The sequence below is a fragment of the Canis aureus genome, chromosome 37 (assembly GCF_053574225.1).
Source record: "Canis aureus isolate CA01 chromosome 37, VMU_Caureus_v.1.0, whole genome shotgun sequence".
In the NCBI taxonomy this organism is placed as follows: domain Eukaryota; kingdom Metazoa; phylum Chordata; class Mammalia; order Carnivora; family Canidae; genus Canis; species Canis aureus.
The window spans coordinates 25,230,907-25,258,810 of NC_135647.1; the positions used below are offsets into that span (position 1 = coordinate 25,230,907).

The 27,904-nt window shown below is 41.1% G+C and overlaps 1 pseudogene; it reads left to right on the forward strand.

The window, feature by feature from the left end:
• The first annotated feature begins 880 nt into the window (after nucleotides 1–880).
• Nucleotides 881–26,586, forward strand: LOC144306710 (elongation factor 1-alpha 1-like; annotated as a pseudogene).
• Nucleotides 26,587–27,904: the final 1,318 nt, after the last annotated feature.

Genomic DNA, 27,904 nt, shown 5'->3' on the forward strand with positions numbered 1-27,904 from the left:
TGAGAGAACATGATAAAATCTCATATAAAAACCTTAATGACATTGAGATGAATTTACCTGATAGAGTTCAAAGTAACAGCCATATAGATGCTCACCAAACTGGAGAGAAAAATGGATGAACACAGTAAGAACCTCAACAAAGAGAAATTATTAGGAAGTTATAAACAGAAGCCTCGGAATAAAAAATATATGTATAATAATTGAAATGAAGACTATACTAGAGATGTTCAACAGCAGACTAGATGAAGCAGAAGTACAGATCAATGAACTTATAAATGGGACAGAGGGACTCACCCAATGAAAACAGCAGAAAGAAAAAAGAATGAAAATAAGTGAAGATGGATTAAGGAATTTATGGAACAACATCAAGCAGATTAACATTTGCATTATAAGGATCCCAGAAGAGGAGAGAGATAAGTGAACAGAAAACTTATCTGAAAATTTCTTTAACCTGGGAAAGAAAACAGACTTCCAGATCCAGGAGGCCCAGAGAGTTCCAAATAAAAGGAGCCCAAAGAGACACACATGAAGACAAATAATAATTTTTAAAAGTTAAAGACTAGGAGAGAATTTTAAAAGCAGGAAGAGAAATAGAATTTGTTAGATACAAGAAAACCCCTGCAAGACTATTAGTAATTTTTTTTTCAGTAGCAACTGTGCAGGACAGAATGGAGTGGCATGATATATTCAAATTGCTAAAATAAAACAAAACTAAAACTAAACAAAAAACCCAGAACCGGAAGATGGCTTGGTGTAGGAGGACCTGAGTCTCATCTCATCCCATGACACAACTAGGTAACTATCAAATCACCTAAATACCATAGAAACTGACCTGAAGACTGCAAGAACTAATTTTATAATTAAAAGTAGGGAAGAGGCCATGTTGAAGAAACCTTCTTGTGGAGATGTGATTCGGGAGAGAAATGGGATCATACCTGCTGCAGTGGGGAGGGATCTGTGGTTGCAGAGCAGGGTGAGAGACAGACTAACACCATCAATAATTAATTGGTTTGGAAAGCCAGCAGGCCATGAATTCTTGCAACCAGCAGGGCTTAAAGTCTAAAGTTTTAAAGTTCAATGGGTGGGGTGGGGCATGGCTGAGATAGAGCCTAGAGGGCATTGTGCTGCTTTTGGAGTTAAGACAGACAAACATCCCCACCACCACCACCACCACACATGCGCACATGCACACACACACACACACACACACACACTACAGTGAGGAACTAGTGATCTAGGAAGTGCCTGAAGAATATATTCGGGAGGTTATTCACTCATCTCCTAGCACATCCTAGAGAGGTAGCCTCACAGAGAGACTCCCTCCAGGAACAAAGGAACTGGCTATGGCATTTCCCTCCCCCAGCATAAACACAGAGCCATCTGTGGGAATTAGCCCAGCACCAATACTTGCTCCTTAACTTGCTTACATCAAGCCTTGGGCTCTGCACTCCAGAATAACTGCCCTTCCTCAGTCCCAGCATGGTAGCCAACCTTTCCCAGAAGACTGGCCCAAACTCCTGTTCACATCATGTCTTCCAATGTGGGAATTTTAGACCCTCTGTGTCCACAGGGGTGGTGACAAATACTTCACCAAAGACCAGAGGGCACCTAGTTTAAATGCACCATATTCAAGTCAGGGGCCAAATACTGCCTGCAACAAGCAAAGAGAACCTCTGTAGGCAACTGGCCTGAACGGTAAAACAGCAGAGCACACACAACACACATTGGAGACACTCCTAGCAGTGCCAGGCACTAGGCAACAGGGGACACTACAGAGAAGGATATCATAGGACCTCTTCTTTACAAGACCATTATCCCCGAGAATGGGAGGTGTAGCTGATTCCCCAACACATAGAAACAGGCACAAACACTTTAAAAAAAATGAGAACATAAAGAAATTTATCCCAGTTGAAAGAATAGGACAAGGTCACAACTAGAGATCTGAAGTGAAATAGTTATAAATAACATACCTGAGAGAGAACTTAAAGTAATGATCATAAGGATACTCACTGGACTTGAGAAAAGAGTAGAAGACATGACTGACACCCTTCATGTCGAGATAAGGAAAACATTGCAGAGATAAAAGGATCAATAAATAAAATGAGAAACATTTTTTGATGGAATGAACAGTAGACTGGAAGAAGCAGAGCAATAAATTAATGACCTAGAAAACAGAGTAATGGGAAATTATCAACCTGAACAAAAGAGAGCAAAAAGAATTATGCAGCATGAGAATAGACCTAGGGAACTCAATGACTCCATCAAGCATAATACTCATATTATAGGAGTCCCAGAAGAATACAGAGAAAAGGGGACAGAGAATTTATTTAAAGAAATAATAGCTGAAAACTTCCCTAATCTGGGAAAGGAAACAGATATCCAAATTCGGGACTCACAGAGACCTCTCATCAAAATAAACAAAAAGCAGATCCACACAAAAACATATTGTAATTAAATTGGCAAAATACAGTGGTAAAGAAAATATTTTAAAAGCAACAAGACAAAAGAAGACAGTGATATAAAAAGGGAAAACCCATAAGGCTAGCAGAGGATTTTTCAGCAGAAACTTTTTAGGCCAGAAGGCAATGCCATGATATATTCAAGTGCTGATGGGGAAAACCTGCAGGCAAAAATATTCTATCCAAAAATATTCTATCTATCATTCAGAACAGTAGGAAACAAATAGTTTCTCAGATAAACATAAACTGAAGGAGTTCAGGATCGCTAAACCTGAAAGAAATATTAAAGGGGACTCCAAGTGGAAAGACCAAAAGTGACAGAATAAAGGTAGAAAACTCAAAAGCAGTAAAAATTAATGTTTCTGTAAAAAAAAAAAAATCAGTGAAGGAATTTACAAAATAAAAGGATGTAAAATATGACAAGTAGGTATTCTTAAAATGTGGTGTGGAGAGGAATAAAGAATGCGTTCAAACGTAAATGATCATCAACTGATGATATAGACTGTTGTATGCAGAAGAGGGTACATACAAACTTAATGGTAACCATATATCAAAAACCACTAATAAATATGCAAAGAATAAAAATAAAGAAATCCAAAGCTATCACTAAAGATATTAAGCAAACCATGAAAAGGGGAACGACAAGAAAGGATCACAGAATATCTTCAGAAACAACCACAAAACAAATAATAAAATGGCAATAAATACATATTTATGAATAATTATTTTGAATGTAAATGGACTAAATACTCCAATCAAAAGACAGGGTGATAGAAAGGATTAAAAAAAAATTCAAGACTCATCTATATGCTATTTAGAGCATATAGAGACTCATTTTAGACCTAAAGACACCTGCAAATTGCATCTATCATGTAAATGGATGTCAAAAGAAGGCTGGCAATACGTATATTGAACAAAATAAGACTTTAAAACAAAGACAGTAACAAGAGAGAAAGAAGAACACCATATCATAATAAGGGTCACAATCCAACAAGAAGATATAACAATTGTGAATATTTATGCCCCTAGCATGGGAGCACCCAAATACCTAAAATAATAATAGCAAACATAAAGGAACTAGTTTGTAATAATACAATAATAGTAGGAGACTTTAGCACCCCACTTACATCAGTGGAAAGATCATCTAAACAGAAAATAAACAAGGAAACAATGGCTTTGAATGAAACACTGAACCAGATGGATACGTAACAGATATATTCAGAACATTCCACCCTAACACAGCATAATATACGTTCTTTTCAAGGGCACATGGGAAATTCTCCAGAATAGATCACATATTAAGTCACAAGTCAGGCCCCAACAAATACAAAAAGACTGAAGTCATACCATGTACTTTTTATCTTTTCTTTTTTTTTAAGATTATTTATTTATTTGAGAGAGTGCACAAGCAGTGGAAGTGGCAGAGGGAGAGGGAGAAGCACGCCTTCCACTGAGCAGGGAGCCCAATGCAGGGCTTAATCCCAGGACCCTGGTATCATGACTTGAGCCAAAGGCGGATGTTTAAATTGAGTGAGCTACCCAGGCACTTCCCGTGTGCTTTTTCTGCACCCAATGCTGTGAAACTCGAAGTCATCCACAAGAAAAATTTGGAAGGATTACAATTACAATGGAGATTAAACCACATGCTACTAAACAATGATTGTCTCAGCCCAGAAATCAAAGAAGAAACTTTTTTAAATACATGGAAACAAATTAAAATGAAAACACAACCATCCAAAACCTTTGGGATATAGCCAAAGTGGTCCTAAGAGGGAAGCATATCGAAATACAGGCCTACCTCAAGAAGGAAAAGAAATCTCAAATAAACAACCTAACCTTACATCTAAAGAAGTTAGAAAAAGAACAACAAACAAAGCCTAATGCCAGCAGAAGGAAGGAAATAATAAAGATTAGAGCAGAAATGAATGATATGGAAACTAAAAAAAATAACAGAGCATATTAATGAAGCCAGGAGCTGGTTTTTTGAAAAAAATAATAAATAACAAATAATAAAATTGGTAAAGCCCTCTTTGTTGCAATAGATTTGCTACCAGAACACAAGTGTCATGCAGGTCCCTGCTGAACCTAAACCAGGATGAGAAAGGAAAAGACTCATATCAACATCGCCATCATTGGACGTGTAGATTCAGGCAAATCTCGCTGCTGCTTATCTGATCTACAAATGTGGTGGGATCAACAAAAGAACTATTGAAAAATGTTGCAAGGAGCCTGCTGAGATGGTAAAGGGCTCCTTCAAGCATGCCTGCATCTTGGATAAACTGCAAGCTGAACATGAACGTGGTATTGACACTGATATCACCCTGTGGAAATTTGAGACCAGCAAGTTTGTGACCATCATTGATGCTCCAGGACACAGAGACTTCATCAAAAACCTTACAGGCCCATCCCAGGCTCACTGTGCTGTCCTGGCTGTTGCTGTTGGTCTTGGTGAATTTGCAGCAGGCATTTCCAAGAATGGGCAGAGGTGAGAGTATGCCCTTCTGGCTTACACACTGGATGTGAAACGAGTTGTTGGTGTTACCACAATATATTCCTCTGGGCCACCCTACAGCCTGAAGAGATATGAGAAAACATTAAGGAAATCAGCACCTACTATAAGAAAACTGGCTACAACCTTGACACAGTAGCATTTGTGCCAATTTTTGGGTGGAACGGTAACAAAATGCTGGAGTCAAGTGCAAACATGCCTTGGTTCAAGGGGTAGAAAGTCACCTATAAATAAGGCAATGCCAGTAGAAGCACACTGCTTGAAGCTCTGGATTACATTACGCCACCAGCTCACCCACCTGACAGGCATTCCCGTTTGCTCCTCCAGGACATCTACAAAACTAGTTGTACTGTACTGTCCCTGTGGGCTGAGTGGAGACTGGTGTTCTTAAGTGAAGCATGATGGTTACCTTTGCTCCAGTGCTAACGACTGTTCAGGTGCCCCATGAGGCATTGAGTGAGGCTCTTTCTGGGGACAATGTGAGCTTCAATGTCAAGAATACATCTGTCAAAGATGTTCATTGCAGCAATGTGGCTGGTGACAGCAAAAATAACCCACCAATTGAAGCAGCTGGATTCGTGGGTCAGGTAATTTTTCTGAACCATCCAGGCCAAATCAGTGCTGGATATGCACCCGGGGATTCTCACACAGCTCACGGTGCTTGCAAGTTTGCTGAGCTGAAGGAGAAGTTCGATCATCATTATGGAGAAAAACTGGAAGATGGCCCCAAGTTCTTGAAAGCTGGTGATGCTGCCATTGTTGATATGATTCCTGGCAAGTCTATGTGTGTTGAGAGCTTCTTTGACTAACCTCCTCTAAGCTATTTTGCTGTTCATGGCATGAGACAGCTTCTGTGTGTCATCAAAGCAGTGGACAAGACGGCAATTGGAGCTGGCAAAACCTCTAAGTCTGCCCAGAAAGCTCAGAAGGCTAATGGAATATTACCAATACCTGCCACCCCAGTCTTTTTTTTTTTTTTTTTTGAGATTTTATTTATTCACTTTACAGAGAGCCAGAGAGAGAGAGAGAGCACAAGCAGGGGGAGCAGGAGAGGGAGCGGGAGAAACAGGCTTCCCACTAAGCAGAAAGCCCAATGTGGGGCTCAGTTCCAGGACCCTAGGACATGACTTGAGCTGAACTACCACCTTAGTCTTAATCAGTGGTGGAAGAACAATGTTAGGACTTTTTGTCTCAATTGACCATTTAGGTTTAATAGTAAAGGATTGGTTAATTATAAAATGCATCACAAAACATTCAGAAGGAAAGGAGAATCTTTTGTGAACCATTTTTATCCTGTGTGTGGCAGTTTAAGTTATTAATTTTTAAAGTCAGTACGTTTTAGTGGAAACAACTTGACCAAAAAAATCTGTGATAGAATTTTGGACCTATAAAATCAAAGCTTAATGAGAAACAAAATTGCTAAACCTCTAAGCAGACTTATCAAAAAGAAGAGAAAGGACACAAACAAATAGAATCACAAATGATAGAGGAGAAATAACAACCAACACCAGAGAAGTACAGTTACAAGATGGTATAATGCAAAACTATATGCCAACAGATTGGACAACTTGGAAGAAATGGAGAAATGCCTAGAAACATATGAACTAACAAAACTGAAACAAAAAGAAATAGAAAACTTGAACAGACCAATAACCAGTAAAGAAATAGAATCAGCAATCAAAAAATTCCCCCAAAAAGAAGTCCAGGGCCAGAAGGCTTCAAAGGAGAATTCTACCAAACATTAAAAAAAAAGAGTTAATACCTATTCTTCTGAAACTATTTCTCCAAAAAAAGAAAAGGAAGGAAAACTTCCAAATTCATTGTATGAGACCATTGCCCTGATACTAAAACCAGATAAAGACTCCACTAAAAAAAGAGAACTATAGGCAAATATTTCTAATGAACTTGGAGGCACATTTTCTCAATAAAATACTAGCAAATCAAATCTGGCCATACATTAAAGAAATCATTCACAACAATCAAGAGGGATTTATTTAAAAGTCATCAACATGATACACTACATTAACAAAAGAAAGGATAAGAATATTATTTTTTCAGTAGATGTAGAAAAAAGAATTTGACTAATGCAACATTCACTCATGACAAAAAAAAAACCCTCAACAAAGCAGGGTTAGAGGGAATACACCTCAACATAATAAAGGCCATCTGCGAAAAATCCATGGCTAATATCCTCAGTAGGGTAAAAAGGAGAGCTTTTCCTCTACACCTAGGAACAAGACAGGAAGTCCATTTTCACCACTTTTATTCAACATAGTCTGGAAGTCCTAGCCACAGCAATCAGACAACAAAAAGAAATAAAAGGCATCCAAATTGGTAAGGAAGACATAAAACTTGCCCTATTTGCAGATGACATGATACTATACATAGAAAATCATAAAGACTCCACCAAAATACTTCTAAAACTGATACACAATTCAGTAAAGTCACAGGATACAAAATAAATGTACAGAAATCTGTTGCATTTCTCTACACCAATAATGCAGAAACAGAAACTAAAGAATCAATCTCATTTATAATTGCACACAAAAATAATAAGATACCTAAGAATGAAGCTAACCAAAGAGGTTAAGGACCTTTACTCTGAAAACTATAAAATGCTGATTAAAGAAATTAAAGATGACACAAAGAAATGGAAAGACATTTCATGCTCATGGATAAGAAAAACAAATATTTTAAAAATATCTATATTGCCCAAAGCAATTGCACATGCAGTGAAATCTCTATCAAGATATTATCAGCATTTTTCAGAGAGCTAGAACAATTTTAAAATCTGTATGGAACCACAAAGACCCTGAATAGCCAAAGCAATCTTGAAAAAGAAAAGCAAAGCTGGAGGCATCACAGTTCTGGACTTCAAGTTATATTACAAAGCTGTAGTGATCAAAGCAGTGTGGTGCTGGAACCAGAATAAACACTTATCAATAGGACTGAAAAGAAAATCCAGAAATAAACCCACAACTCTATGCTCAATTAATCTTCAACAAAGCAGGAAAGAATAGCTGATGGGAAAAAGTCTCTTCAACAGATGGTGTTGGGAAAACTGGAGAGCAACATGCAAAAGAATGAAAGTGGACCACTTTCTTACACTATACCTGAAAATAAATTCAAAATGGATTAAAGGGCAGGGGAGGGGCAAGATGGCAGAAGAGTAGAGGTCCTCAGCTCACCTGACCCTACAAATTTATGTAGATAATTTTCAAAATATCCTGAACACCTACAAATTTGACCTGAGATTTAAAGAGGTAACAGCAGAAATGCTACAAAGAGAAAAGTTTTCACTTCTAACAAGGTAGAAAGGTGGAAAAATAAAAATAAAAAAAGAATAAAGTGAGGGAGGGAAACCATGACTAGCAGGGCTAAAGTGAGTAGCCAAAGCCTCTGGGGCACAAAAGCCCAGCCCCAGAGAAGTAGAAACTTAAAAAATCCATGCCCTGATGGAAAAGTGCTTAGTAGAGAGATCATGCAGACTCGCAGGAGGGGCAGTGAACCTCCAGATTCCCAGGGTCACTATGAGAGGAGGGGCACCTGGGGGGAAGGCTCATCACAGACCCCAGGCCAATCTTGGTAAAGCCTTCAGGACATTTGGGAGAAGACATTCAGTTAGGTGGGCCGGCTCTGGAGCGGCCTTTCCACTAGAGGCTGGCAACAGATGGAGGTGGCTGAGCCCTGTTCCCTTCAGAAGAGGCAGTTCCTGGGGGTGGGGGTCCAGCAGTAGACGGCCCCAGATCCCAGGGTGCCCAAGCAGACAAAGCCAGAGATCCTGTGATCTCCCTGGGACAGGTGGAAGTAGAGTGGGTACAGGACAGCAAGAACTCTCCTGCCACTGGAGGCACCCCTAAGCTGTGCAGATCAGGGTACCTGCACCTGCCCCAGGAGCACCTAGGCCAGTGTGGACTGGGACCTGCAGGGAGTTACTCATGGGAGCTTGAGTCCAGAGCTGGATAGCTGGCCACTGCCATTTTTTTTTTTTTTTTTTTTGCCTCTTTGTTTCACCTAGTGCCTGGGAGAGGTGGGGCCTCTAGAGGACAGAGGCCTCACAAGGTAAACAGCTCATTCAGAGCCCAGCACCCGGGAGGAGGCAGGCATCTCCCCCAGGCACTGACACCTGAGAATCAGCACAGCAGACCCTCCTCCAGAAGACCAGCTGTAAGAACATGGAAGAGCAAGTTTATTGAACAAGCAGTGCTGGAAAGCTCCAGGACTGAGGGAAAATAGTATATAGAACTAGGGGGACCCTTTTCCCCTCCTTTTTTCCATTATGACTTGTTTTTATATCAGACTCAAAATTCCCAATATTTTTTCTCTTTTCCCACCTTAACTAAATATTTTACCAATTCTTCATTTTTTTTCCTTTTTGGCTTTCATATTTCTATAATTACATCTTAGATATATTTTTCACCTCTAGATTCCCTTCAACATGTTCAATTTAATTTGGGGAGATAGCTGAGATATGGGTATTTGTTTTTTGTTTTTTCTGCCTTGTTTTGTTTTACAATGGTGGCGGTTAATACCTTCTAACATGTGACCAAAATACACCCAGAACCAAGGGAAATACTGTGTTGGTTCATCCTATGAGATTATATTCTCTCTTACTTCCCATTCTGCCCCCTCTTTTATCTAGTTTATGTATTTGTAGTTCATGTTGGGCCTTTATATAAGTATTACTGGTTTATATAAATTTGGGACTATCTTCTAACATACAGAACAAAATACACTCAGAACCAAGAGGATCACCCCCTAGAACTCCTTAGGCAGACTGCATCCTCTCTCCACTACCACTTCTGTACCACCACCATCCCCCATCTTTTCTTTTTAAAAAAATTTTTAAAAAAATTTTCTTCTTCCTAGTTTTTGGCTTTTTATTTTTACTACTTTGTTTTAAAATTTGTTTTCACATTGGTGGCCTTTTTGTTTTCTTTTTTCTTTTTTCTTTTTTTTTTAATTTTCTGGTCTCTGACCTCTTCAGAATCATCTAAGGTGTATTTTACTTGGGTCACGGTTGATATTTTTTACTCCTCCCACTCATACAGCCACTCTGCACTGAACAAAATAACTAGAAGGAAGAATTCACCACAAAATAAAGAACTAGAAATAATACTCTTTGCCACAGAGTTACAGAATTTGGATTTAAATATGATGTCAGAAATTCAATTCAGAAGTACAGTTATTTCGCTACTGGTGGCTCTGGAAAAAAGCATAAATAAAGGACTCTAGAGACTTAATTACTGCAGAATTGAGGTCCAGTCAGGCCAAAATTAAAAATAGATTAAATGAGATGCAATCCAAACTGGATGCTCTAACTGCTAGGATTAATGAGGAGGAAGAGAGTGAGTGACATAGAAGACAAGTTGATGATAAGAGGAAGGAAGCTGAGGAAAAAGGAGGAAAACAATTAAGAGCCCACGAGGAAAGGGTTAGGGCAATGAATATAGCTTGAAAAGGAAAAATATTCATCTTATTGGGATTCCAGAAGAGGCTGAGAGAGAGAGAGGACCACAAAGTGTATTTGAACAAATCATAGCTGAGAACTTCCCCTAATCTGGGGAAAGAAACAAACATTCAGATCCAGGAGATAGAGAGGACTCTCCTGCAAAAAAATCAATAAAAACCATTCAACACCTTGACATTTGATAGTGAAACTTGCAAATTTCAAAGATAAAGAGAAAATTTTTTTAAAGATTTTTTAAAATTTATTTATTCATGAGAAGCACAGAGAGGAGAGAGAGAGGCAGAGACAAGGCAGAGGGAGAAGCAGGCTCCAGATGGGGAGCCTGACATGGGACTTGATCCCAGAACTCCAGGATCATACCCTGGGCTGAAGACAGGGCTAAACTACTGAGCCACCTGGGCTGCCCAAAGAGAAAAATTTTGAAGCAATGAGAGACAGACAATTCCTAACTTATATGGGGAGAAATATCAGATTAACAGCAGACCTCTCCTCAGAGACCTGGCAGGCCAGAAAGGGATGGCAGGATCTATTCAGGGTCTTAAATGAAAAGAACATGCAGCCAAGAATACTATACACAGCAAGGCTCTCATTCAGAATAGAAGGAGAGATAAAGAGCTTCCAGGATAGGCAGAAACTGAAAGAATGTGACCACCAAACCAGCTCTGCAAGAAATATTAAGGGGGACCCTGTAAAAGAAAGAGGGAGCTCAAAGAAACAATCTACAAAAACAGGGACTGAATAGGTATTATGATGACACTAAATTCATAACTTTCAATAGTAACTCTGAAGGTAAATGGGCTAAATTATCCCATCAAAGGCACAGGGTATCAGACTGGATAAAAAAACAAGACCCATCTACACGCTGTCTACAGGAGACTCATTTAGACCTAAGGACACCTCCAGCCTGAAAATAAAAGGTTGGAGAACCATTTACCAATCAAATGATCCTCAAAAGAAAGGAGTGATAGCAAGCCTCATATCAGATAAATTAGAGTTTATCCCAAAGACTGTAGTAAGAGATAAAGAGGGACATTACATCATACTTAAAGGGTCTATCCAACAAGAGGACCTAACAATTATGAATATTTATGCCTCTAATGTGGGAGCTGCCAAGTGTATCAATCAATTAATAACCAAAGTAAAGAGATACTTAGATAATAATACACTACTACTGGAAGGCTTCAACACGGCACTTTCTGCAAATGACAGATATTCTAAGCACAACGTCACCAAAGAAACAAGAGCCTTGAATGATACACTGGACCAGATGGATTTCACAGATATTTGCAGAACTTTCTGTCCTAATGCAACTGAATACATGTTCTTCTCAAGTGCACATGGAACTTTCTCCAGAATAGACCACATACTGCATCACTAATCAGGTCTCAACCAATACCAAAAGATTGGGATTGTCCCCTGTATATTTTCAGACCACAATGCTTTGAAACTAGAACTCAAATCACAAGAAGAAATTTAGAAGAAAGTCAAACACGTGGAGGTTAAAGAGCATCCTGCCTAAAGATGAAGGGTCAACCAGGAAATCAGAGAATTAAAAATATTCATGGAAACTAATGAAAATGAAGATACAACCATTCAAAATCTTTCTGATACAGCAAAAGCAGTCCTAAGAGGGAGATATGTTGGAATACAATCCTTCTTAAAAATTGGAAAAAAAAACTCAAATACACAAGCTCACCTCCCACCTAAAGAAATTGGAGAAAGAACCACAAGTAAAGCCTACACCAATCAGAAGAAGAGTTCATAAAGATTCAAGCAGAACTCAATGAAATAGAGACCAGAAGAACTGTAGAACAGTTGAACAAAACAAGGAGCTCATTCTGTGAAAAAATTAATAAAATAGATAAACCCCTAGCCACCCTTATTAGAATGTGTTCTATGTGAATCATCTAGGAAAAAACCTCATAGAAACTCAAGATAATGAAAAAAAAAAAATCCAAGCTTACCACTCAAAAAAGTCAAACTATGAAAGAGGAGACCAAAGGAAAGAGAAACAGGTTAACTAGGGCATAACTAAAAGACAATTAACTAAGTCATATCTACCAATAATTACATTAATTGTAAATGAACTAAATTCTCCAATCAAAAAACTTAGGGTAGCTAAATGGATAATCACCTATGTGTTGCCTACAAAAGACTCATTTCAAGTGTTAGGACACACACAGACTAAAAGTGGAGGGATGAAGAAAGACATTCGATGCAAATGGAAACAATAAAAAAGCTGGGGTAGTTATGTCAACCAAAATAGACTTTAAAACAAAAGCTACCATAAGAGACAACAATGGATATTATTTTGATAAAGAGATCAATCCAGTGGGAAAATATCACATGTATAAATATTTATGCACCCAACACAGAAGTGTGTGTGTGTGTGTGTGTGTGTGTGTATATATATATATATATATATATATATATATATATATATATACATTAACAGACCTAAATGGAAAAATTGGCACCAATACAATAACAGCAGGGGACTTAAATTCACCACTCACATTGATGGATCATTCCAGAGAGATAATAAATCAGGAAACACTGGCTTTATTTATTTTTTTTTGTTTTGTTTTTGTTTTTTTTTTGAAACACTGGCTTTAAAAAACACATTAGATCAGGTGGGCTTAATGGAAATATACAGAGCATTCCACCCCAAATCAGTAAAATACACATCCTCCTCAAGGGCACATGAAACATTTTCCAGGATAATCACATATTAAGCCACAAAACACGCCTTAACAAATTTAAGAAGATTGAAATTATATGAAGCATCTTCTTCTACCAAGAGTCTATAAAACTGTAATAAATTACAAGAAAAAAATAGACAATTTATAAATATATGGAGACCAAACAGTATGCTACTGAATAACTAAAGGGTCAGAGGAATCAAAAGCGAAAGAAAAAATACCTTAAGTCAAACAAAAAAGGAAACACAGCATACCAAAACTTTTTTTAAAAAAGATTCTTATTTATTATTAGAGAGAGAGAGAGAGCATGAGCAGGATGAGGCGCAGAAGGAGAAGCAGGCTCCATGTTGAGGAGGGAGCCTGATGTGGAGCTCCATCTCAGGACTCTGGGGTTATGACCTGAAACAAAGGCAGACATTTAACCAACTGGGCCACCCAGGTGCCCCAGCACACCAAAACTTAAGGGTTACAGCAAAAGGAGTTTTAAGAGCAAAATTCAAAGCAATAAAAGCCTATCTCGACAAACAGCAAAATTCAAATTTTAACTTTACACCTCAAGGAACTAGACAAAAGAACAAATGAAGCCCAAGGTTAGTAGAAGGAAGGAAATAACAAAGATCAGAGTAGAAATAAAAGAAATAAAGACTAAACAGACAATAGAAAAGATCAATGAAACCAAGAGCCGATTCTTTGAAAAGATCAACAAAATCAACAAACGTTTAGTTAGTCTCACAAAGAAGAAAGGTGACAGGATTCAAAATCAGAAGTCAAAAGGGAGATGATGGTCCAATGAATACCACAGAAATACAAAGGATCATAAGAAACTACTATGAACAATTATATGCTAATAGATTGGATAACCTAGAAGAAATGGATACGCTCCTGGACACATAGGCTTCCAAGACTGAATCATGAACATATCAATTGGTAATTTGGCCTTGAGATGCCAGGGAAATGGCTCTGTTGAGTAGTTGGTCTCTGAATAACAAAGTCAAGTGGGAGGTCGTACTAGACTTAGACAAGCCAATGTCCACACCTCAATGGGCACCAGCACACACAGTAAGGTGGTCTATGCAAGGTGCCTCCCACACCACTCAGAAATGTGTGTCCACCAGTGTGAGGTGGCACAGGGTTTGGGACTCTTTCTTTTTTTAAAGATTTTATTTATTTATTCATGGGAGACAGAGAGAGAGAGAGAGGCAGAGACACAGGCAGAGGGAGAAGCAGGCTCCATGCAGGAAGCCCCATGTGGGACTCGATCCAGGGTCTCCAGGATCACACCCCGGGCTGAAGGTGGCACTAAATCACTGAGCCACCGGGGCTGCCCCAAGGGCTCGGGACTCTTGTTTAATGTTCCCTGGTCAAATCTGGGTAGCCAGGGAGGAGAATGAGAGGTGTTATGAAAGAACACAGGCTTGTGTGGCTCTGAATCCCAGGAGGATTCATCACCATGTAACCCTGAGCAATTCATTTCACTTCTCTGAAACTTAATTTCTCCTTTGAAAGAGAGAACAAATATAGAGAAGGTATCTACTGATAGGTTCCTTTGAAAATTAAGTGAAATAGTAATGGAAGATGCCTAGTGAACTTGTTGCATATACTTAGTGCTCGATAATGCTATGTATTCTCAGCAATATTATATTTTTATTCTTAACATCAAAGTCAATGTGTTTTGAGAAGGACAGGGTCCCAAAAGAGATATAGAATCTAAACAGACTGATTACTAGTAAGAGATTGAATCAGAACTTTTAAAACTCCCTACAGGCAAAAATCTAGGACTAAATAGACATCATTAGTGAATTTTACCAAACTTTCAGAGGAGAATTAATACCAATCCTTCCCGGGATCCCTGGGTGGCGCAGCGGTTTGGCGCCTGCCTTTGGCCTAGGGCGCGATCCTGGAGACCCAGGATCGATTCCCACGTCGGGCTCCTGGTGCATGGAGCCTGCTTCTCTCTGCCTGTGTCTCTGCCTCTCTTTCTCTCCCTGTGACTATCATAAATAAATAAAAATTAAAAAAAAATACCAATCCTTCTCAAAATCTTCCAAAGAATAGAAGAGGAGGACATACTTAAAACTCATTTTATAAGACCAACATCACCCTGATACCAAAACCAGGCAAGGATACTAGAAGAAAAGAAAATTACAGGCCAATATCCTTGACGAACATAGATGCAAAACTCCCCCCCCTCCAAAAAAAAATATTAACAAACTGAATTAAACAACACGTTAAAAGGCTCATACGCCCGGATCAACTGGGCTTTATTTCAGAAATGAGAGCACAGTTCAACTTCTGCAAATCAATCAATGTTAACACGTTAAGAAAATAAAGAATAAAATCGTATGGTTGTCTCAATAGAGGCAGAAAAAAGCATTTAATAAAATTCAACATGTATGATAAAAGTGCTCAATGAAATGAAAAAAGGGAATGTACCTCCTATAAATAAAGACCATGTATGACAAGTCCAGAGTTAACATCATACTCAATGTTATTCCTAGAATTAGGAATAAGAGTAGGATGCCCACTTTAGCCACTTTTGTTCAACAGAGTATTGGAAGTCCTAGCCAGAGAAATTTGGCCAGAAAATTAAATAAAATGCATCTACATCAGAAATAAGTAAAACTGTTAGAGGGTTACCTTTTCCCACTTGCATCAGCCAGCACCACAAGCCAAGTGTTTGCGGAACGCCTGATCCACACCTGTGGATGTGGAACCCCATACAAGACGCTTCATGAATGAAGTTTTGGGTCATCCCATCAGATAAGCCCACATGATCTGCTTAGGTGACCTGTCAGCATGAGGGAGCACATGGTGGAGTCGGGGGAGAACAAGCATCAGTCGTGCACCCACGTCAACCTTCATGATGGTAAAGGGGAAGACAGTTCATCCTAATCACCTCCCTGTGGGAGTTTCCCATCTGGAGAAGGCCCCACAGGAACCACGGAGGCCCTGCTCCCGACTGCGTGGGGCAGTGGACCCACAGAGGACGGTGGTGGCTCTAAGCACCAGAGACCTTCACCCAAAGAGGAGTAATTGAAGGAGGGCCCAGCATCTGCCCTCTAAAGCATATCCATGTTTGTGCCATGGCCACGCCTCTCCTTGGCTGTTCCTGGCTAATGACTGAGGGCAGGAGGGATCCAGAGCCAGCCCTGGAAGGAACAGGCTTCTCTGACTTTTTTGCTTAAAGACTTACTCTTTGGCAGACTGTCGGAATAGCAGTCTTCGCTGCTTCCTCCCATGCCACCCTGCCTTGCCTTCCTCCATCACTCCAGCACAGGTTTGCCTCAAAGTCTGACGGTTTCCCGGTCTCCCTCCATTCCCCGGCAATTCTCTCTCACGTAGGGATTTATAAGATTCTTGTACATTTAACCCGAGCTTGGTGTACCTTGAATGGCTGTGGCCACATCAGTTTACCTCTCTGTACTTCTGTTTCTCATACTCAAATTTATAGATCTGGAACTTGAGAATCCAAAGTACTGTTGAGATACTGTTTTATTCATGTGATCTGAGTTTTAATTCACCCAAATTCCTCGCGCAATGGAGAATGGAATGTTCATGGGTGAGTTTTTCAGGTTAAAGTAATTGGGATATGAGATGTATGAATCAGAAGATCGGTCTCCTTCCCAGTATCTCCTCTGGCAGGTGACCTGCATCACTTACTTCCATTCCACTACACACCTCTCCTGTGATCGCTTGTGAACCCAATGATCTCCAGGTTTTGTTTCCTTTTCTCCCTGAGCTCCTGCCCCTATGGTTGCTCTATCCAGTGTGTTGGGGTAGAAAGAGCACTGTAGAGGGAGGCTTGTACTCATGTGTTTGAGCATCTCTGGCATTCTCTCCTCCAGTCTTAGAGACAGACTAAGTGAGGAAATGAACCTTGAGTTTTACCGTATCCCCCCAAAGATGCTAAGTTTTATTTTTTTATTATTATTTTTTTTAGATGCTAAGTTTTAAATTAGTATATTGGCTAACGATGTCTATTTATTTAGCGAATGCTTAGAATTTTATATTTATTATAGAGTCTTTCAAATAACCTGGTATTCATATCATTATCTCCACTTAAAGGTGAAGGAGCTCAGAAAGTGTAAGTTGTCTGAGGTCCGTATGGGAAGTGTGCAGCAAAATTAAATTCAAATGTAGATTTTTGGATTTCCCTGAGTCAAGGCATGTTTCCAGTGCTCACCATATTAATATTAGAGAATTGAAAATCAGATAAGGCATCCCCGAACACTCGATGCTGGAATCATTTCATTTCTTTGAGGCTTCTGGAGCACAGATGGGCTCCCTGGCTTGGCATTTATTACAATACATTGCAACTGCCTGAACACTTACGTTCTTACTTATTTTCTTTCTTAGGCTGACTGAGGGCTCTTGGAAAGCAGGACCTGGGGCTCACACATTGTATTCCTGGAGCACAGCATGATACTTAGCATGTAGAAGCTGTGTAACAAATAGTAAGTTTAGTAATTTAATTCAGTAAATTAATGTATGATAGTAAAAATGAGTTTATACTACAAAAAGGTAATCTTGGGTAAATTATTGAAGATGTTTGTACCCCAATTGCATTTCTTCATTTGCTTTAACTAAGGAATCCATCTCTGAGTTCCCTTCTATCCGTAAAGACATGATACTAAATAATTCGTACATGTTATGGAAGTTTAAAATTATGCAGTTTTGTGCACAATCAGGAAAAAAATGATTAAGAAATAAATCTTTTCTTGATTCAGTAGTTTGAGGTAATAATGTTACTAAATATAATGCTTTGATTACAAATGTCAGTGACTGAAAAATAGACATTCTGTAGAAATTCACATATGCTATTTACAGACAGGCACAAAAAATTCTAATAACGTCTAAGAAGCATTATTTACACAAAGGATTACAGCTAGCTATAAAAAGTTAAATGTAGTCCCTACTAATGAACATTCCAGTTGTTCTAATAAATGTGAACGGTAGTGTGATATAAACACAGACATGGGGGACCCCTGGATGGCTCAGCAGTTTAGCACCTGCCTTCGACCCAGGGCGTGACCCCGGGGTCCCAGGATCGAGTCCCACCTGGGGATCCCTGCGTGGAGCCTGCTTCTCCCTCTGCCTGTGTCTTTGCCTCCCCCTCTCTCTCTCTCTTTCTCTCTGTAATGAATGAATAAATAAAATATTAAAAAAAAACACAGACATGAATCACCATAGTTTTAGAGAATATGGCTCTCTAAATTAATAGCATACTTTTGACAGCAACCTAAAGAATAGATTTGCTTTTCTCAATATAAATGTGGAAGAATTTTGAGTGGAATTTTTTTGGGGAAATCCAGAGAAGCAGATCACATAAATTAACCTGATGTTTCATGTGTTTATGTATATCATTTAAGCCTGTAACGAAACAGGCTGGAGTTTAGCTCTGGGATGTACAGGTGGGAAACACTTAGTGGGAACTGTGTTCTGTGTCACACATAAGCATCCTGAGGGAAAAGACTAGAAACTCACCAAGAATATAGAGGCCTTTAGATTTTTACCTACAAGTAAAGTCAGACAATCTCTAACTGGGGACTCCCTTGTTACTAACGGGTAAATGCTGGAGTTGGGGTGAAGATAGGGCTACCTAAGAGTAGTTTTATAAACTTTTAAGACAGTCTCTGTGTACTTAGGGGGGTGGTAATTTTATGCCTTTTCTCTGCTCCATTGTCTTTCTTCACTTTCTTCTCCAATCCACAGAGTCCTTTTCATTTCCCTCTGTTCTCCTTCCTTCCGGATTTTGCCCATTTAGAAATTGTTAATCAGTGCCCAGGTCAAGGACCATTTTCTCCATAAAATCTTTGTTCTTTCCCATCGACTAGGCTTAATGTATTACTCTTTCATAGTAGTTCTCTTATCCTGCTGTTATGATTATCTGTGAATTGTCTTATGGGTTCTACAAGACCAGAAATGACCAGGTAATTAGAGTTTAGTCTTCTGCACTTCCCCTCTGCACTAGTCCAGTGCCTGACACACGTATATTTTTATTGAATAAATAAATGAGAGAACAAATAGATTGTTGAATAAACATGCAGTCTTGAAGATATAAGTCCCAAGGCTGTCTCTTTTTTTTCTAAATAATTATGCAGATAGGGTAACCGGAGGCTAACCCCATACATTGGGTCCTCTAGGACGCTTATTCAAAGGAAACTTGAAAATCCAGTCACTGTAACAGGAATTTGCCTCTATGGTCTTTGGATAGGAGGGTTTATTATGAGAGATTTTACAGGACCACGGTGAGTAAACCACCTCACGTAAATGGTGAGTAAACAGGAACAAGGAAAACGAATGTGACAACCGTGGGTCTGTTTATTTCCTTTATTTATGTTCTGTCTTCTATCTCTAGATTAATTTCTATATCAGAAGCCCAGAGGCAGTTGTTGTGCTGGTCTTTAATTAAGTGTGAGTGAGTATGTGTGTGTGTGCATGTGTGCACACTCCCTGATGTTGAACCGAACAGCAAAAATATTTAATCACGTAAACAATTAACAAGATTTTCCGTGGTTTTAAATACATCAACAATCCCCGACACCCCATATTTCAATGTGTCCCTTGGGTTTGTAGATGCTAGTTATAGATCTTCAAGTGGGAGGGTCCAGCTCACTAAGCTCAGGCTGATTTATTCTCTCCTCAGTCTTTACTCGGTTGTTCATGGAGAAGCTCAGATGAACACGACAAAGCAGCTCAGTGCTCTATACTGAGGGTAACAGTCTCAGAATCTACCTCAAACACAAAAGTCTAGTTTTGTGCCATGTGAGCCTTTTCCACTGTGAAGTTCACGCTTCCCATTCAACTTCTCACTGGAGATATCTGGTCAGGGGAAGATTAAGGAAAACCTGGTTCAGCTCAATTCCTCAGCAACTTCAAGGCAACCAGTTTCATTGCCTGGTAAACCCAGCAGCCACACTTTATATGGAACGGCGCCTGAACTCTTTTCTGGGAGACCTATCTTGCCCGATTTTGCATTAATTTCTTATATTCTTGGGTCTTGTTAGATCTCAGTTTTCTTTTTTTTCTTTTTTTTTAAATTTATTTTTTATTGGTATTCAATTTACCAACATACAGAATAACCCCCAGTGCCCATCACCCATTCACTCCCACCCCCGCCCACCTCCCCTTCTACCACCCCTAGTTCGTTTCCCAGAGTTAGCAGTCTTTACGTTCTGTCTCCCTTTCTGATATTTCCCACACATTTCTTCTCCCTTCCCTTATACTCCCTTTCACTATTATTTATATTCCCCAAATGAATGAGAGCATATAATGTTTGTCCTTCTCCGATTGACTTACTTCACTCAGCATAATACCCTCCAGTTCCATCCACGTTGAAGCAAATGGTGGGTATTTGTCATTTCTAATGGCTGAGGAATATTCCATTGTATACATAAACCACATCTTTTTTTTTAATCCATTCATCTTTCGATGGACACCGAGGCTCCTTCCACAGCTTGGCTATTGTGGCCATTGCTGCTATAAACATCGGGGTGCAGGTGTCCCGACGTTTCACTGCATCTGTATCTTTGGGGTAAATCCCCAACAGTGCAATTGCTGGGTCGTAGGGCAGGTCTATTTTTAACTCTTTGAGGAACCTCCACACAGTTTTCCAGAGTGGCTGCACCAGTTCACATTCCCACCAACAGTGTAAGAGGGTTCCCTTTTCTCTGCATCCTCTCCAACATTTGTGGTTTCCTGCCTTGTTAATTTTCCCCATTCTCACTGGTGTGTGAGGTGGTATCTCATTGTGGTTCTGATTTGTATTTCCCTGATGGCAAGTGACGCAGAGCATTTTTTCATGTGCATGTTGGCCATGTCAATGTCTTCCTCTGTGAGATTTCTCTTCATGTCTTTTGCCCATTTCATGATTGGATTGTTTGTTTCTTTGGTGTTGAGTTTAATAAGTTCTTTATAGATCTTGGAAACTAGCCCTTTATCTGATATGTCTTTTGCAAATATCTTCTCCCATTCTGTAGGTTGTCTTTGAGTTTTGTTGACTGTATCCTTTGCTGTGCAAAAGCTTCTCAGTTTTCTAATTACTTACCTCATAGGATTATTTTAAGAACTGAAAGCTCCAAGCAGACCTCCAAAACTTGACTTGTCCCCTTGTGAAATGTCTCTGTGATCGTACACCTCCCGAATGGCCTCCGGGTGAAACATTCACTGAGGTTCACTATCACTGAAGATTTACACTGGAGAGAAAAGTACCACAAATACCCTTAAAATGTGTCCATAAAAGTTTGAAATTGGTGTTTCTTGGATTTATGCTGCTAAGTAGAAGGAGAGAACTGAAGACATCTCTGGATAGTTTTTACTTCACTAACAGGAATTTAGAGAAGAATTAGTTCCACCAATTCTCCACTTATTAAAAATATGCGTGTTGAGATGCTCAGAGAAAACACTCTGTGCTAAGGGGAAATATTACTAAGAATAAGAAAACACATTTCAGTTGGAAAATATCCCCTTGAGTCAGTACAGCAAGTGGAAAGTGTTTCTCCACTGAGTGAAGAATATTTATTATAAAATGTGAAGGCTCATGAAAAATCTGTCATGTAGATGCAGGAAAATAATCTCAAGCAAACATAAACTTGCAAGTGAAATATTTTTATAGGACAAGTTGTGAGTCTGATATAGCTTCACTTTGCCTAATGGTTAGCTACATCAAAAGAAAAAAATCATAAATATAGTGTGATTTCATATGTTTTAGCTGAAGTACATTTTTCATGTCAAGCCCATATGGGTTCTCAGAAGAGAATGGGTGAAGTTGAGGTTTTAAGAGAGAGAAAAAAGTCTAAATTGACTAAAACATAAAATAGTGGAAGAAAGTAACATTTTTTTTTAGCATGGTTCTTGAAAATAGCAGTCCACAGAAAGTGCCTTGAGCTGACAATTGTACAAATGGAAGCGAGAAGTTAAGGGTTAGACAAGATGAACAGGACTTGGAAAGGAGACCAAAGGTCGCAGTGGGTTGGGTGAGGGTTTGCCCTCAAGAGGAATATGTGTTGAGGGAAACGAATTCACAGCTACTCTGTCTCAGTTGTTATGTGGACAAAGCTTGGAAAGCATTTCCTTCAAGAGGGTCTTGGAAAGCCCACAGTATTTGGGTCATTTCATGGGGGAACCCCCCAAAAAATGAGTAAGACCAGGGACACTGCCTATCACCCTTAGATAAAACTCTGCCCATAAGGCCAGGATTCATATTCGGTGCCCACAAATCCATATGCACAGCTCTCATGGTCTCTAGATCAAATAAATCCCCTCACCTGTCCCACACCTGACCTATCTTTCAAAGTATATAGATGCCATTGTGATTCATAAAGTACAAACTCCTTAGTAATCATTACGAAGCCATAGTAAATTGTACTCATGTAGTTAAACAAGCAACATCTTCTGAAAGTTACAGATAATCACAAAAGGAGGTGTCGTTGAAATTTCTGAGTTTCGAAGCAATGTATTAAATCCATAATGGTTAGAAATATGTGCTCTAGAGCATAGTATTACAGAGATGAGTTTCTTCCTCAGAACAGGAAAAGTGCTTAGAGAACTCTGGCTGAGCTCTGTTTAGTATTGAAACAACTAGTTGATAACCGGCCCCACAGATTGCTAAGAGCTTTCTTTTTTGCACTGCGGATTTCGAAGCACTTAGTGGAGAGAAAATTATACTGGAAGGCAAGAGAATGTTTTGTTGTTTGTTTTTATTAAAAGTGTAGACGGTGATAGCAGCAAGAAACCAGCTGTGAGATGGAAGAGACACATGGACCGGATCCGGATTAAAGCAGAAAATATAGGAACACTCCCGACAGTAGTCGCGAGTGGTAACCTCTCTCACCTGTCCCTCCATCCTTTGCTAGGCAGAATGATGATCCGCGAAGACGTTCACATCCTGATCCCTGGAAACGGTGAATGTTACTTTACATAGCAAGAGGAGCTTTGCAGGTGAAATTAAGGACCCTGAAATGGGGAGATTATTCTGGGTTATCCACGGGGCCCAATGTGATCACACAGATCCTTAGCAGCAGAGGATCTTTATCAGCTGTGGTCAGAGACAGCGATGTGCCAACAAAAGAAAGGTAAGAGAGGTGTGCTATTGCTGACTTTGAAGAAAGGAGCCACAAAGCCAAGGGATGTCAGCAGTCTCCAGGACCTACAAAAGGCAGGGGAATGGATTTTCCCATAGATCCTCCAGAAAAGAATTAAGGCCTGCTAACAATGTGATTTGAGTGCTTTGACGCCCATCTGAACTTCTGACCTCCTAGGCTGTATGATAATAAATTTACATCTTAGTTTTTGGTAATTTGTTATGGAAACAATAAGAAATAAATAAAAGTCCTCATCACCAGTTGGAACGTGTTGGGGAAACTGTGTCTTAAGGGGAGTATTAGACAGGGTCCTTGAGGCCCAAGATTCCTGGAATACTTTTTGTCTCTGTGTAGCACTCAAACTGCTAACTATCACCCAGAAACACTTGAGCAAACGTGTGCCAGGGAATCCAACCTTACAGAGTCTTTGCAGAGTGAATTTAGAAGACTTGGGTGGTGGGGCTTTGGAATTACCAGTATTAACAGAAAGCCCATTTCATAGGTGTCCTTCTTGAGGCCCTGTATGAAGTCTGCACAAGCAAGGGAACTTCAAAATGGGCAACTCCGTTATTTCTGTAGGAATTGAACCAATTGCTAAGGGAAGATTTTTTAAGAGAAAAAGCATATTATTTGCAAAAAAAAAAAACAAAAAAAAACCAAAAAAAAAACCTCTAGAATAAACCTGGAAAATAAGGTTGAACTATACTATTTTCAGGTTACTAAATTTAATTGGATAGATTTATTTTTAAGCCCCCAAATCAACTCATTTCCAGGAATGCTCTTGTTTGACTCCCTGTACATACATTTAAAGATGGAACAAAATGTCCTTGTTTTACTGCTAACTCTGGGAAACGAACTAGGGGTGGTAGAAGGGGAGGAGGGCGGGGGGTGGGAGTGAATGGGTGACGGGCACTGGGTGTTATTCTGTATGTTAGTAAATTGAACACCAATAAAAAATAAATTAAAAAAAATGTCCTTGTTTTGTCTTAGGATGTACATGTTCTTTTGGTCTGCATATTTATTATATGATAAAGGTGCAAATTGTAGCTCATTTGCTCAAAGCATCAGAAACTAGGGTTACTCATAGGACAGAGATGCACACAAACATGCACTTTGATATTGAACAACTGGTTCTTCAGTGAGAATTTTCAGAGTTGACATTGCTGTGTGTGCTTTGTAGCCACTGGCCTGGGAACACAAAGGCCAGGGAACTCCTTAGACCACATAAGTTTACGAAGTTGATTCTACACTATGTGACATAACAAACCATAAGTATCAGAGAGAAAAATGATTTAATGTTTATTTAGCAGATCATCTACTAAACTTCTTGTAAACCGATGAGAAAAACAACCCTAAGTCACAAAGTTATCAAGCAACAGGGTTGCAAATACACATCAAATCTCTGCCCTGAGACAAGGGCTCCTTCTGCTTCCTGTGTCTCTCGATGAGTGAGACGTGATTTCTGCCTCAAGACATTCCTGCAGTCTAGGACAGGAATCAAAGCAAAAAAAAAAAAAAAAAAAAAAATTGAAAAGGAGAGCAACTCACCACATGGGTCCTGAGAGCTAAGGTCAATTGGATCTAAGGAATCTGGAAAAGCAGCGCTGAGGATTTCAAAGACCTAGAACATACTCAAAAAGAGGAAAGACTATATTATTTATAGGACAAGTGGTGTTGGAGGGGGCCTGAGGCTAGTGCATACCTTCTATTTAATAACTCCTTCCATTTGCATAATAATTTTATATTCATAATTTGATGTGTAGGGAAGGAGCATTGGACTGACTGTAAGCGTGGAAAAGGAGCGAAAGTAAAAGAAACCATCAACGTTGAATGATTCAGTAAAACTCAAGGATCTGCCCCTGACTAGATATGAGCAAGAGAGAGAGAGAGAGAACAATAAAACTTAACAATTGACCTAAGATGCACTAACAGCAGCCTTTCCTGTTTTAAACCCTCTTCCGCCATTGCTTTCATCTCTCTCTGACCCAGGGCACTGATTTTTCAACCACAAACTGCCCCTCCGAAAAGTCACAGGCAGATGGATGCTCCAGAGCCTCGGATCTCCTGGCGCCCTGTTGCAGAGACACAGCCACCTGTGCACACATTGAAAAGGTGACCATTGAAAAAAAAAAAAAACAGGTTATCAAAAGCAGCTACACATGTGAAGATCTATTTAACATCACTAAATTATTAGGGAAACACAAATCAAACCCACAGTGAGATTCCACTTCATATCCGTTAGGATGACCACTAGTCAAAAATCAATCAATCAATGAATGTCATGTGGAGAAATTGGAACCCTGTGCCCTGCTGATGGGAGCGTAAGCGGGGCAGCTGCCGTGGAAAACGGTATGGCAGCTCCTCAAAAGATTACACAGAATTATTATATGATCCGGAATCCACCGCTGGGTAGACGCTCAGAGACCTGGAGGCAGGGACTCCAGCAGCGACTTGCACAATGATGTTTGTGGCAGAGCTGCTGGCAGCATCAGGGAGGCCTGGACCCGGAAGACTGTGTTCAAGGAAGTGAGCCAGACACAAAAGGACAAATGCTCTAGGATTCCACTTACGTGAGGTCCCTAGAGTAGTTCAATTCACGGAGCCAGAGAGTAGAGGGGGGCTGCCCGGGACTGGGGGGGTGCCGGGGGGAGTCAGGGCTTAATGGGTACGGTTTCAGTTTTGCCAGATGAAGACTGTTCTGGGGAAGGAAGGCTGTGGGGGTCGCACATCAGTGTGAATGTGCTTAATGCCGCCGAGCTGGGGTGTTAAGGTTAAAAATGGTTAAAATAGTATGTTTTATATTGTGTGTGTTGTACGACAGGACGAAAGCCTGGGCCACGTGCCTACCTCGGGCGCACCCACTACTGCAGACGCAGCTACTGGGCAACAACTAGGGAGGTTGCCACGTGTCCCCAGCACAGTCCAGCGGCCACTAAATGGATCTCAAAGCCAGTACTGCTCTGGCCTCTACTGCGGGAACGACACCCTTTGCAGCTCTCTGACCCTCAGTTTCCTTATCTGTAAGAGCCTGTGTTGGGACGAAATGGTCTGGCAGCTCACGGTCGGCGGGACCCAGGGAATCTACCAAGAATCCCTGCCCCTGGACCAGCAGAGCGGGGTAACCCCATTCTGTGCTGCACCTGCCCTCTCCTGTATGACCCCCACGGGACCTCCTGTTGTTTAGGGCGCCCCTCACCCTACTTTGGTGTTAGGCGCACCCTTACCAGAAACCAGCGCGCCTCGGAGTGCGGGACCTCTGACCTTCAAGCAGCCAAGGAATGAAGACCCCTCTTTTGCCCCCCGAAACCTGCGGGCCAGCTCTGACCAGAATGATAGGCCAGTTCAAATGGTCACCGCAGGGTGAATCGTGATTCATCTGGCCACCTGCGTGTGGACCGACGTGACCGGGCAACTCTGCGTGTTACAGTCCCCTTGGCCCCGGGCCCCTGCAGCACTGCTGCGCTTCTCGGTCCCGGGGGCCAAGCCCTGCTCCGCTGCATGGAGCACACGTGGGCCCAAGCTCCAGCTCGTGATTAAAGCCTCGTGAGTTTGCATCGGTGTCAGCCCCTCGGGGCCTCTCGGATGCACCGTCTTGGGCGCACCATGTCCGGGGGCAGAGGTGCCCTGGGCCAGGAGGGAAGCTCTCGTTGGGCCGCATGGGCTCAGCCCCGGCAGAGCCTTCCCGGCTTGGGCCGAAGGATGTGGGTGTCGGAGGCCGCCCTCCCGCCCGGTGTCCGCCTGACAGAGCTGAGAAGGGCTGGTCCCGCGGGCTTTGCTCGTCCTCGGCACCTGGCACCTGAGCATCCTCGGGGGCCACGCGAACTTGGGCCTGGCGCCCGTGGCCCGCCAAGTCTACCCCCGCAGCCTCCTCAGGGCCGGTGCTCCGGGCCCCGCAGACCCCGGCTGCTCGCCCTGCAGCCCCGACCCCCAGTGCTGCTGCGGCTGCCTCCTGCTCACCCAGAAACAGGGAAACCCTCGCCTGCCTGAGCCCGGGAAGTGCTCTCCTCCCCGGCCTTGGGCTGCCCGGCCTGACAGCAAATGCTGTTTTCCTGAGATCCACAAAGAACCCCAGGCCCGGTGTTGCCAGTTCAGCAAGGGGCCAGATTACACTGGAGTCACACCCCTCCGTGGGACATCCTCCTGGACCGAGACGCCTGCCCTGCTGAGAAGGAGGACAAAACCACGGTTGATAGGATGGAGGCTTGCCAGCTGGCACTCGGGTCTGCAGTGAGAAACCCCAATAAGGGACACTGGGCAGAACTGGCCTGACTAAGGTGCAGGTGCTGATAGGACACTGGCAGACATAGGGACACTCGTCACACGCGCAGCAATGTCGACCGTTCTGGAGGGTCCACAAGTCCTGGGCATGTTTTCACTAGCGCTCCTGGCCAACCTGCTCTCCACCAACCTCTTTGTTAACTTACCATAATTCAGTTTATCCCCAAACATGCAAATTCTCAGCATACCTGTCTTCCCTCTTTGCTGCTGTCCTCTTTACCTCTCTTTTCTCCTTTGTCAGAAAACATTGATAAACCTGGTTATTGTCTCCCGCTTGTAAACAAGGAAACAATCCATGACAATCACCCAGACGTCTTTGAGTGAGCCCTCGACACTTTCTGTCTCACTGAAGGTCGGGGCAAAGTTTCTGTCCCTTCTTGTCAGGGAAGCATAATTTTGGCTTG